Below are 12,399 nucleotides of genomic sequence, written 5' to 3' on the forward strand. Positions count from 1 at the left end.
TCCCGGCTGCCGTTGACATTTTGCTCTGTTGCCGCCTTCCGTTCCGATTCCGAAAAGGATTTATTGATGCTTAAATGCACAGTATACAACGTGTGAAGCTGTCAACGGCCATCTTAAGCTGAATGCGCCTGCTCTCGTCAGATCGCAGACTGCTACCCAGCTAAGGGCCTAGTAAGTACCAGCATGGGAGACTGGCTGGGAATCCCGGGTGCAGTTGACATTTTAATCTGTTGCCGCCTTCCGCTCCGATTCGGAAAAGGATTTATTGATGCTTAAATGCACAGTATAAAGGGCGTGAAGCTGTCAACGGCCATCCTAAGCTGAACGCGCCTGCTCTCGTCAGATCGCAGACTGCTACCCAGCTTAGGGCCCGGTAAGTACCAGCATGGGGGACTGGCTGTAAATCTCAGGTGTTGTTGACATTTTGCTCTGTAGCTCTGTAGACATTTTGCTCCGATTCCGAAAAGGATTTATTGATGCTTAAATCCACAGTATTCAGGGTGTGAAGCCGTCTACGGCTATCCTAAGCTGAATGCGCCTGTTCTTGTCAGATCGCAGACTGCTGCCCGGCAAGTACAGGCATGGGAGACTGGCTGGCAATCCAAGGTGCTATTGACATTTTGCTCTGTTGCTGCCTTCCTCTCCGATTAAAAAAATATTTATTGATGCTTAAATCCACAGTATACAAGGCGTGAAGATGTCAACAGCCATCCTAAGCTGAACGCGCCTGCTCTCGTCAGATCGCACACTGCTACCCAGCTTAGGGCCCGGTAAGTACTGGCATGGGAGACTGGCTGGGAATCCCGGGTGCCGTTGACATTTTGTTCTATTGCTGCCTTCCGCTCCGATTCCGAAAAGAATTTATTGATGCTTAAATCCACAGTATACAAGGTGTGAAGCTGTCGACGGCCATCCTAAGCTTAACGTGCCTGCTCTCGTCAGATCGCAGACTGGTACAGATCTTAGGGCCCGGTAAGTACCGGCATGGGACACTGGCTGGGAATCCCGGCTGCCGTTGACATTTTGCTCTGTTGCCGCCTTCCGTTCCGATTCCGAAAAGGATTTATTGATGCTTAAATGCACAGTATAAAGGGCGAGAAGCTGTCAACGGCCATCCTAAGCTGAACGCGCCTGCTCTCGTCAGATCGCAGACTGCTACCCAGCTTAGGGCCCGGTAAGTGCCAGCATGGGAGACTGGCTGGGAATCCCAGGTGTCGTAGACATTTTGCTCTGTTGCCGCCTTCCGCTCCGATTCCGAAAAGGATTTATTGATGCTTAAATCCACAGTATACAGGGTGTGAAGATGTCTACGGCCATTTTAAGCTGAATGCGCCTGTTCTCTTCAGATCGCAGACTGCTACCCAGCTTCGGGCCCAGTAAGTACCAGCATGGGAGACTGGCTGGGAATCCCGAGTGCAGTTGACATTTTGCTCTGTTTCTGCTCCGATTCCGAAAATTATTTATTGATGCTTAAATCCACAGTATACAAAGTGTGAAGCTGTCAATGGCCATCCTAAGTTGAACGTGCCTGCTCTCGTCAGATTGCAGACTGCTACCCAGCTTAGGGCCTGGTAAGTACCAGCATGGGAGACTGGCTGGGAATCCCGGGTGCAGTTGACATTTTAATCTGTTGCCGCCTTCCGCTCCGATTCGGAAAAGGATTTATTGATGCTTAAATCCACAATATACAGGGTGTGAAGCTGTCAAAGGCCATCCTAAGCCTGAACGTGCCTGCTCTCCTCAGATCACGGACTGCTGCCCGGCAGTTACCGGCATGGGAGACTGGCTGGCAATCCAAGGTGCCATTGACATTTTGCTCTGTTGCCGCCTTCCTCTCCGATTAATAAAAATATTTATTGATGCTTAAATCCACAATATACAAGGCGTGAAGATGTCAACGGCCATCCTAAGCTGAACGCGCCTGCTCTCGTCATATCGCAGACTGCTACCCATCTTAGGGCCCAGTAAGTACCGGCATGGGAGACTGGCTGGGAATCCCGGGTGCAGTTGACATTTTGCTCTGTTGCCGCGTTCCGATTCCGAAAAGAATTTATTGATGCTTAAATCCACAGTATACAACATGTGAAGCTGTCGACGGCCATCCTAAGCTTAACGCGCCTGCTCTCGTCAGATCGCAGACTGCTACCCAGCTTAGGGCCCGGTAAGTACCAGCATGGGAGACTGGCTGGGAATCCCAGGTGTCATAGACTTTTTGCTCTGTTGCCACCTTCCGCTCCGATTCTGAAAAGGATTTATTGATGCTTAAATCCACAGTATACAGGGTGTGAAGATGTTTACAGCCATCCTAAGCTGAATGCGCCTGTTCTCGTCAGTTTGCAGACTGCTACCCAGCTTTGGGCCCAGTAAGTGCCAGCATGGGAGACTGGCTGGGAATCCCGAGTGCAGTTGACATTTTGCTCTGTTTCTGCTCCGATTCCGAAAATTATTTAATGATGCTTAAATCCACAGTATACAAAGTGTGAAGCTGTCAACAGCCATCCTAAGCTGAACGCGCCTGCTCTCGTCAGATCGCACACTGCTACCCAGCTTAGGGCCTGGTAAGTACCAGCATGGGAGACTGGCTGGGAATCCCGGGTGCAGTTGACATTTTAATCTGTTGCCGCCTTCCGCTCCGATTCGGAAAAGGATTTATTGATGCTTAAATCCACAATATACAGGGTGTGAAGCTGTCAAAGGCCATCCTAAGCCTGAACGTGCCTGCTCTCCTCAGATCACGGACTGCTGCCCGGCAGTTACCGGCATGGGAGACTGGCTGGCAATCCAAGGTGCCATTGACATTTTGCTCTGTTGCCGCCTTCCTCTCCGATTAATAAAAATATTTATTGATGCTTAAATCCACAATATACAAGGCGTGAAGATGTCAACGGCCATCCTAAGCTGAACGCGCCTGCTCTCGTCATATCGCAGACTGCTACCCATCTTAGGGCCCAGTAAGTACCGGCATTGGAGACTGGCTGGGAATCCCGGGTGCCGTTGACATTTTGCTCTATTGCTGCCTTCCGCTCCGATTTCGAAAAGAATTTATTGATGCTTAAATCCACAGTATAAAGGGCGTGAAGCTGTCAACGGCCATCCTAAGCTGAACGCGCATGCTCTCATCAGATTGCAGACTGCTACCCAGCTTAGGGCCCGGTAAGTACCAGCATGGGAGACTGGCTGGGAATCTCAGATGTTGTTGACATTTTGCTCTGTAGCTCTGTAGACATTTTGCTCCGATTTCGAAAAGGATTTATTGATGCTTAAATCCACAATATACAGGGTGTGAAGCCGTCTACGGCTATCCTAAGCTGAATGCGCCTTTTCTTGTCAGATCGCAGACTGCTGCCCGGCAAGTACGGGCATGGGAGACTGGCTGGCAATCCAAGGTGCTATTGACATTTTGCTCTGTTGCCGCCTTCCTCTCCGATTCCGAAAATTATTTATTGATGCTTAAATCCACAGTATACAAAGTGTGAAGCTGTCAACGGCCATCCTAAGCTGAAAGCGCCTGCTCTCGTCAGATGGCAGACTGCTACCCAGCTTAGGGCCTGGTAAGTACCAGCATGGGAGACTGGCTGTGAATCCCGGGTGCAGTTGACATTTTAATCTGTTGCCACCTTCCGCTCCGATTCGGAAAAGGTTTTATTGATGCTTAAATCCACAATATACAGGGTGTGAAGCTGTCAACGGCCATCCTAAGCCTGAACGTGCCTGCTCTCCTCAGATCGCAGACTCCTGCCCGGCAGATACCGGCATGGGAGACTGGCTGGCAATCCAAGGTGCCATTGACATTTTGCTCTGTTGCCGCCTTCTTCTCCGATTAATAAAAATATTTATTGATGCTTAAATCCACAATATACAAGGCGTAAAGATGTCATCGGCCATCCTAAGCTGAACGCGCCTGCTCTCGTCAGATCGCAGACTGCAACCCAGCTTAGGGCCCGGTAAGTACTGGCTGGGAATCCCGGGTGCCATTGACATTTTGCTCTATTGCTGCCTTCCGCTCCGATTCCGAAAAGGATTTATTGATGCTTAAATGCACAGTATAAAGGACGAAAAGCTGTCAACGGCCATCCTAAGCTGAACGCGCCTGCTCTCGTCAGATCGCAGACTGCTACCCAGCTTAGGGCCCGGTAAGTACCAGCATGGGAGACTGGCTGGGAATCCCAGGTGTCATTGACATTTTGCTCTGTTGCCGCCTTCCGCTCCGATTCCGAAAAGGATTTATTGATGCTTAAATCCACAGTATACAGGGTTTGAAGATGTCTACGGCCATCCTAAGCTGAATGCGCCTGTTCTCGTCAGATCGCAGACTGCTACCCAGCTTCGGGCCTGGTAAGTACCAGCATGGGAGACTGGCTGGGAATCCCGGGTGCAGTTGACATTTTGCTCTGTTTCTGCTCCGATTCCGAAAATTATTTATTGATGCTTAAATCCACAGTATACAAAGCAAAAAGCTGTCAACGGCCAACGTAAGCTGAACGCGCCTGCTCTCGTCAGATTGCAGTCTGCTACCCAGCTTAGGGCCTGGTAAGTACCAGCATGGGAGACTGGCTGGGAATCTTGGGTGCAGTTGACATTTTAATCTGTTGCCGCCTTCCGCTCCGATTCGGAAAAGGATTTATTGATGCTTAAATCCACAATATACAGGGTGTGAAGCTGTCAACGGCCGTCCTAAGCTGAACGCTCCTGCTCTCGTCAGATCGCAGACTGCTGCCCGGCAGATACAGGCATGGGAGACTGGCTGGCAATCCAAGGTGCCATTGACATTTTGCTCTGTTGCCGCCTTCTTCTCCGATTAATAAAAATATTTATTGATGCTTAAATCCACAATATACAAGGCATAAAGATGTCAACGGCCATCCTAAGCTGAACGCGCCTGCTCTCGTCAGATCGCAGACTGCTACCCAGCTTAGGGCCCGGTAAGTACTGGCATGGGAGACTGGCTGCGAATCCCGGGTGCTGTTGACATTTTGCTCTATTACTGCCTTCAGCTCCGATTCCGAAAAGGATTTATTGATGCTTAAATGCACAGAATACAAGGTGTGAAGCTGTAGACGGCCATCCTAAGCTTAACGCGCCTGCTCTCGTCAGATCGCAGACTGGTACAGATCTTAGGGCCCGGTAAGTACCGGCATGGGAGACTGGCTGGGAATCCCGGCTGCCGTTGACATTTTGCTCTGTTGCCGCCTTCCGTTCCGATTCCGAAAAGGATTTATTGATGCTTAAATGCACAGTATAAAAAGCATGAAGCTGTCAATGGCCATCCTAAGCTGAACGGGCCTGCTCTCGTCAGATTGCAGACTGCTACCCAGCTTAGGGCCCGGTAAGTACTGGCATGGGAGACTGGCTGGGAATCCCGATTGCCGTTGACATTTTGCTCTATTGCTCCGATTCCGAAAATAATTTATTGATGCTTAAATCCACAGTATACAAGGTGTGCAGCTGTCGACGGCCATCCTAAGCTTAACGCGCCTGCTCTCGTCAGATCGCAGACTGGTACAGATCTTAGGGCCCGGTAAGTACCGGCATGGGACACTGGCTGGGAATCCCGGCTGCCGTTGACATTTTGCTCTGTTGTCGCCTTCCGTTCCGATTCCGAAAAGGATTTATTGATGCTTAAATGCACAGTATACAACGTGTAAAGCTGTCAACGGCCATCCTAAGCTGAACGCCCCTGCTCTCGTCAGATCGCAGACTGCTACCCAGCTTAGGGCCTGTTAAGTACCAGCATGGGAGACTGGCTGGGAATGTCAGGTATTGTTGACATTTTGCTCTGTAGCTCTGTAGACATTTTGCTCCGATTCCGAAAAGGATTTATTGATGCTTAAATCCACAGTATACAGAGTGTGAAGCCGTCTACGGCTATCCTAAGCTGAATGCGACTATTCTTGTCAGATCGCAGACTGCTGCCCGGCAAGTACGGGCATGGGAGACTGGCTGGCAATCCAAGGTGCTATTGACATTTTGCTCTTTTGCCGCCTTCCTCTCCGATTAAAAAAATATTTATTGATGCTTAAATCCACAGTATACAAGTCATGAAGATGTCAACGGCCATCCTAAGCTGAACGCGCCTGCTCTCGTCAGATCGCAGACTGCTACCCAGCTTAGGGCCCAGTAAGTACCGGCATGGGAGACTGGCTGGGAATCCCGGGTGCAGTAGACATTTTGCTCTGTTGCCGCCTTCCGCTCCGATTCGGAAAAGGATTTATTGATGCTTAAATGCACAGTATAAAGGGTGTGAAGCTGTCAACGGCCGTCCTAAGCCTGAACGTGCCTGCTCTCCTCAGATCGCAGACTGCTGCCCGGCAGATACAGGCATGGGAGACTGGCTGGCAATCCAAGGTGCCATTGACATTTTGCTCTGTTGCCGCCTTCTTCTCCGATTAATAAAAATATTTATTGATGCTTAAATCCACAATATACAAGGCGTAAAGATGTCATCGGCCATCCTAAGCTGAACGCGCCTGCTCTCGTCAGATCGCAGACTGCAACCCAGCTTAGGGCCCGGTAAGTACTGGCTGGGAATCCCGGGTGCCATTGACATTTTGCTCTATTGCTGCCTTCCGCTCCGATTCCGAAAAGAATTTATTGATGCTTAAATCCACAGTATACAAGGTGTGAAGCTGTCGACGGCCATCCTAAGCTTAACGCGCCTGCTCTCGTCAGATCGCAGACTGGTACAGATCTTAGCTCCCGGTAAGTACCGGCATGGGAGACTGGCTGGGAATCCCGGCTGCCGTTGACATTTTGCTCTGTTGCCGCCTTCCGCTCCGATTAATAAAAATATTTATTGATGCTTAAATCCACAATATAAAAGGCGTGAAGATGTCAACGGCCATCCTAAGCTGAACGCGCCTGCTCTCGTCAGATCACAGACTGCTACCCAGCTTAGGGCCCAGTAAGTACCGGCATGGGAGACTGGCTGGGAATCCCGGGTGCAGTTGACATTTTGCTCTGTTGCCGCCTTCCGTTCTGATTCCGAAAAGGATTTATTGATGCTTAAATGCACAGTATAAATAGCATGAAGCTGCCAATGGCCATCCTAAGCTGAACGCGCCTGCTCTCGTCAGATCGCAGACTGCTACTCAGCTTAGGGCCCGGTAAGTACTGGCATGGGAGACTGGCTGGGAATCCCGGTTGCCATTGACATTTTGCTCTATTGCTCGAATTCCGAAAATAATTTATTGATGCTTAAATCCACAGTATACAAGGTGTGAAGCTGTCGACGGCCATCCTAAGCTTAACGCACCTGCTCTCGTCAGATCGCAGACTGGTACAGATCTTAGGGCCCGGTAAGTACCAGCAAGGGACACTGGCTGGGAATCCCGTCTGCCGTTGACATTTTGCTCTGTTGCCGCCTTCCGTTCCGATTCCGAAAAGGATTTATTGATGCTTAAATCCACAGTATACAGGGTATGAAGATGTCTACTGCCATCCTAAGCTGAATGCGCCTGTTCTCGTCAGATCGCAGACTGCTACCCAGCTTCGGGCCTGGTAAGTTCCAGCATGGGAGACTGGCTGGGATTCCCGAATGCAGTTGACATTTTGCTCTGTTTCTGCTCCGATTCTGAAAATTATTTATTGATGCTTAAATCCACAGTATACAAAATGTGAAGCTGTCAACGGCCATCCTAAGCTGAACGCGCCTGCTCTTGTCAGATCGCAGACTGCTACCCAGCTTAGGGCCTGGTAAGTACCAGCATGGGAGACTGGCTGGGAATCCCGGGTGCAGTTGACTTTTTAATCTGTTGCCGCCTTCCGCTCCGATTCAGAAAAGGATTTATTGATGCTTAAATCCACAATATACAGGGTGTGAAGCTGTCAACGGCCATCCTAAGCCTGAACATGCCTGCTCTCCTCAGATCGCAGGCTGCTGCCCGGCAGATGCAGGCATGGGAGACTGGCTGGCAATCCAAGGTGCCATCGACATTTTGCTCTCTTGCCGCCTTCTTTTCCAATTAAAAAAAATATTTATTGATGCTTAAATCCACAATATACAAGGCGTAAAGATGTCAACGGCCATCCTAAGCTGAACGCGCCTGCTCTCGTCAGATCGCAGACTGCTACCCAGCTTAGGGCCCGGTAAGTACTGGCATGGGAGACTGGCTGGGAATCTCGGGTGCCGTTGACATTTTGCTCTGTTGCCGCCTTCCGTTCCGATTCCGAAAAGGATTTATTGATGCTTAAATCCACAGTATACAAGGTGTGAAACTGTCGACGGCCATCCTAAGCTTAACGCGCCTGCTCTCGTCAGATCGCAGACTGGTACAGATCTTAGGGCCCGGTAAGTACCGGCATGGGACACTGGCTGGGAATCCCGGCTGCCGTTGACATTTTGCTCTGTTGCCGCCTTCCGTTCCGATTCCGAAAAGGATTTATTGATGCTTAAATGCACAGTATACAAAGTGTGAAGCTGTCAACGGCCATCCTAAGCTGAACGCGCCTGCTCTCGTCAGATCGCAGACTGCTACCCAGCTTAGGGCCCGGTAAGTACCAGCATGGGAGACTGGCTGGGAATCTCAGGTGTTGTTGACATTTTGCTCTATAGCTCTGTAGACATTTTGCTCCGATTCCGAAAAGGATTTATTGATGCTTAAATCCACAGTATACAGGGTGTGAAGCCGTCTACGGCTATCCTAAGCTGAATGCACCTGTTCTTGTCAGATCACAGACTGCTGCCCGGCAAGTACGGGCATGGGAGACTGGCTGGCAATCCAAGGTGCTATTGACATTTTGCTCTGTTGCCGCCTTCCTCTCCGATTAAAAAAATATTTATTGATGCTTAAATCCACAGTATACAAGGCGTGAAGATGTCAACGGCCATCGTAAGCTGAACGTGCCTGCTCTCGTCAGATCGCAGACTGCTACCCAGCTTAGGGCCCGGAAAGTACTGGCATGGGAGACTGGCTGGGAATCCCGGGTGCCGTTGACATTTTGCTCTATTGCTGCCTTCCGCTCCGATTCCGAAAATAATTTATTGATGCTTAAATCCACAGTATACAAGGTGTGAAGCTGTCGACGGCCATCCTAAGCTTAATGCGCCTGCTCTCGTCAGATCGCAGACTGGTACAGATCTTAGGGCCCGGTAAGTACCAGCATGGGACACTGGCTGGGAATGCCCGGCTGCCGTTGACATTTTGCTCTGTTGCCGCCTTCCATTCTGATTCCGAAAAGGATTTATTGATGCTTAAATGCACAGTAGAAAGGGTGAGAAGCTGGCAACGGCCATCCTAAGCTGAACACGCCTGCTCTCGTCAGATCGCAGACTGCTACCCAGCTTTGGGCCCGGTAAGTAACAGCATGGGAGACTGGCTGGGAATCCCAGGTGTCGTTGACATTTTGCTCTGCTGCCGCCTTCCGCTCCGATTCCAAAAAGGATTTATTGATGCTTAAATCCACAGTATACAGGGTATGAAGATGTCTTCGGGCATCCTAAGCTGAATGCGCCTGTTCTCGTCAGATCGCAGACTGCTACCCAGCTTAGGGCCTGGTAAGTACCAGCATGGGAGACTGGCTGGGAATCCCGGGTGCAGTTGACAGTTTAATCTGTTGCCGCCTTCCGCTCCGATTCGGAAGAGGATTTATTGATGCTTAAATCCACAATATACAGGGTGTGAAGCTGTCAACGGCCATTCTAAGCCTGAACGTGCCTGCTCTCCTCAGATCGCAGACTGCTACCCAGCTTAGGGCCCAGTAAGTACCGGCATGGGAGACTGGCTGGGAATCCCGGGTGCAGTTGACATTTTGCTCTGTTGCCGCCTTCCGCTCCGATTCGGAAAAGGATTTATTGATGCTTAAATGCACAGTATAAAGGGCGCAAAGCTGTCAACGGCCATCCTAAGCTGAACGCGCCTGCTCTTTTCAGATTGCAGACTGCTACCCAGCTTAGGGCCCGGTTAGTACCAGCATGGGAGACTGGCTGGGAATCCCAGGTGTTGTTGACATTTTGCTCTGTAGCCGCCTTCCGCTCCGATTCCGAAAAGGATTTATTGATGCTTAAATCCACGGTATACAGGGTGTGAAGCCGTCTACGGCTATCCTAAGCTGAATGTGCCTGTTCTTTTCAGATCGCAGACTGCTGCCCGGCAAGTACGGGCATGGGAGATTGGCTGGCAATCCAAGGTGCTATTGACATTTTGCTCTGTTGCCGCCTTCCTCTCCGATTCCGAAAAGGATTTATTGATGCTTAAATGCACAGTATAAAAAGCATGAAGCTGTCAATGGCCATTCTAAGCTTAACGGGCCTGCTCTCATCAGATCGCAGACTGCTACCCAGCTTAGGGCCCGGTAAGTACTGGCATGGGAGACTGGCTGGGAATCCCGGGTGACGTTGACATTTTGCTCTATTGCTGCCTTCCGCTCCGATTCCGAAAATAATTTATTGATGCTTAAATCCACAGTATACAAGGTGTGAAGTTGTCGACGGCCATCCTAAGCTTAATGCGCCTGCTCTCGTCAGATCGCAGACTGGTACAGATCTTAGGGCCCGGTAAGTACCAGCATGGGACACTGGCTGGGAATGCCCGGCTGCCGTTGACATTTTGCTCTGTTGCCGCCTTCCATTCTGATTCCGAAAAGGATTTATTGATGCTTAAATGCACAGTAGAAAGGGTGAGAAGCTGTCAATGGCCATCCTAAGCTGAACACGCCTGCTCTCGTCAGATCGCAGACTGCTACCCAGCTTAGGGCCCGGCAAGTACCAGCATGGGAGACTGGCTGGGAAACCCAGGTGTCGTTGACATTTTGCTCTGTTGCCGCCTTCCGCTCCGATTCCGAAAAGGATTTATTGATGCTTAAATCCACAGTATACAGAGTGTGGAGATGTCTACGGCCATCCTAAGCTGAATGCGCCTGTTCTCGTCAGATCGCAGACTGCTACCCAGCTTCGGGCCTGGTAAGTACCAGCATGGGAGACTGGCTGGGAATCCCGGGTGCAGTTGACATTTTGCTCTGTTTCTGCTTCGATTCCGAAAATTATTTATTGATGCTTAAATCCACAGAATACAAAGTGTGAACCTGTCAACGGCCATCCTAAGCTGAACACGCCTGCTCTCGTCAGATCGCAGACTGCTACCCAGCTTAGGGCGTGGTAAGTACCAGCATGGGAGACTGGCTGGGAATCCCGGGTGCAGATGACATTTTAATCTGTTGCCGCCTTCCGCTCCGATTCGGAAAAGGATTTATTGATGCTTAAATCCACAATATACAGGGTGTGAAGTTGTCAACGGCCATCCTAAGCCTGAACGTGCCTGCTCTCCTCAGATCGCAGACTGCTGCCCGGCAGTTACCGGCATTGGAGACTGACTGGCAATCCAAGGTGCCATTGACATTATGCTCTGTTGCCGCCTTCCTCTCCGATTAATAAAAATATTTATTGATGCTTAAATCCACAATATACAAGGCGTGAAGATGTCAACGGCCATCCTAAGCTGAACGCGCCTGCTCTCGTCAGGTCGCAGACTGCTACCCAGCTTAGGGCCCGGTACGTACCAGCATGGGAGACTGGCTGGGAATCCCGGGTGCAGTTGACATTTTGCTCTGTTGCCGCCTTCCGTTCCGATTCCGAAAAGGATTTATTGATGCTTAAATGCACAGTATAAAGGGCGAGAAGATGTCAACGGGAATCCTAAGCTGAACGTGCCTGCTCTCGTCAGATCGCAGACTGCTATCCAGCTTAGGGCCCGGTACGTACCAGCATGGGAGACTGGCTGGGAATCCCAGGTGTCGTTGTCATTTTGCTCTGTTGCCGCCTTCCGCTCCGATTCCGAAAAGGATTTATTGATGCTTAAATCCACAGTATACAGGGTGTGAAGATGTCTACGGCCATCCTAAGCTGAATGCGCCTGTTCTCGTCAGATCGCAGACTGCTACCCAGCTTCGGGCCTGGTAAGTACCAGCATGGGAGACTGGCTGGGAATCCCGAGTGCAGTTGACATTTTGCTCTGTTTCTGCTCTGATTCCGAAAATTATTTATTGATGCTTAAATCCACAGTATACAAAGTGTGAAGCTGTCAACGGCCATCCTAACCTGAACGCGCCTGCTCTCGTCAGATCGTAGACTGCTACCCAGCTTAGGGCCTGGTAATTACCAGCATGGGAGACTGGCTGGGAATCCCAGGTGTTGTTGATATTTTGCTCTGTAGCCGCCTTCCGCTCCGATTCCGAAAAGGATTTATTGATGCTTAAATCCACAGTATACAGGGTGTGAAGCCGTCTACGGCTAACCTAAGCTGAATGCGCCTGTTCTTGTCAGATCGCAGACTGCTGCCCGGCATGTACGGGCATGGGAGACTGGCTGGCAGGCAACCCAAGGTGCTTTTGACATTTTGCTCTGTTGCCGCCTTCCTCTCCGAATAAAAAAAATATTCATTGATGCTTAAATCCACAGTATACAAG

At 50.2% G+C, this 12,399-nt stretch overlaps 5 pseudogenes; all 5 read left to right on the forward strand.

The window, feature by feature from the left end:
• Positions 1-4,062: 4,062 nt before the first annotated feature.
• LOC130352782 (5S ribosomal RNA) lies at positions 4,063-4,182 on the forward strand (annotated as a pseudogene).
• Positions 4,183-4,851: 669 nt separating this feature from the next.
• LOC130326732 (5S ribosomal RNA) lies at positions 4,852-4,971 on the forward strand (annotated as a pseudogene).
• Positions 4,972-8,014: 3,043 nt separating this feature from the next.
• Positions 8,015-8,134, forward strand: LOC130316612 (5S ribosomal RNA; annotated as a pseudogene).
• A 284-nt stretch (positions 8,135-8,418) lies between these two features.
• On the forward strand, positions 8,419-8,538 carry LOC130334316 (5S ribosomal RNA; annotated as a pseudogene).
• A 2,086-nt stretch (positions 8,539-10,624) lies between these two features.
• On the forward strand, positions 10,625-10,744 carry LOC130352319 (5S ribosomal RNA; annotated as a pseudogene).
• Positions 10,745-12,399: the final 1,655 nt, after the last annotated feature.

The sequence above is a fragment of the Hyla sarda genome, chromosome 1 (genome assembly GCF_029499605.1).
Source record: "Hyla sarda isolate aHylSar1 chromosome 1, aHylSar1.hap1, whole genome shotgun sequence".
In the NCBI taxonomy this organism is placed as follows: domain Eukaryota; kingdom Metazoa; phylum Chordata; class Amphibia; order Anura; family Hylidae; genus Hyla; species Hyla sarda.